The sequence below is a fragment of the Rhagoletis zephyria genome, unplaced genomic scaffold, assembly GCF_001687245.7.
Source record: "Rhagoletis zephyria isolate East Lansing unplaced genomic scaffold, Rhagoletis_zephyria_1.1 Rzeph_scaffold_02141, whole genome shotgun sequence".
NCBI classification, from domain to species: Eukaryota; Metazoa; Arthropoda; class Insecta; order Diptera; family Tephritidae; genus Rhagoletis; species Rhagoletis zephyria.
The window spans coordinates 54448-55247 of record NW_016159225.1 but is presented as its reverse complement, the minus strand read 5'-3'; positions in this window follow the sequence as shown (position 1 = coordinate 55247).

The following is an 800-nucleotide window of genomic DNA, read 5'->3' as shown; positions in this document are numbered from 1 at the left end:
GTAGAGACCTTCTTCGATATCGAGGGGGGCCTTCAACAATATGACTCCAGAGGCACTAGTCAAGTATATTCATAATATGGGGGTTGAAACCGACCTAATTAGGCTTATCTACAGCTTACTTCGTGACAGAACTGTCGCGGGGAATGAGGGAGCGTCTGCACTCAGTGGAGAGTCAATAGGAGCATTCCACAAGGTGGTGTTCTCTCCCCCCTACTCTGGATTGCGGTTGGAAACGACCTTTTAGAGGAACTGGAAAAAGTGGGCTGTCGCCTATGTAGATGATGTGGAACTTATGGTTATGGGACGATTTCTATACACCATTTTTGATCTGGCTCAAGGTTACCTGAACCAGGTAACTAGGTGGGCGATTAACGGCGGCTGCTGGTCGGCGAAAACCCTTCGGCTGAACCCTCCACGAGGGTGCCGACTGGTAATGGGCACTACAGTTTAGGTTCTGTACGATGTCAGAATGGTGTCCAGCTAAGATCAGGAATCAGTGCTATGTGCTTAAGCTCTTCAATAGCTTAGTTATATGGAAATGGTTTTTGATCGTGGCCTATGGAGGTAACTGAGGAGCAAACCTCTTGAAAAAAACTCTGGGTTGGAATAAGGTGTTAGACGACCCGTGCTGATGTTCAGACTGGCTGGGGACCCAGACAAAAAACTATCCCAGTCTCGAACGGAGTGCTCCGGATACCTGGCGACCTCCGGTTCTATCAAGCCTTACCTGCACACACGGACCTCTGTGCGGGCGGACCTCCATTGTCCGACACTCGTGGGACCAAAATATGAGTTCATTT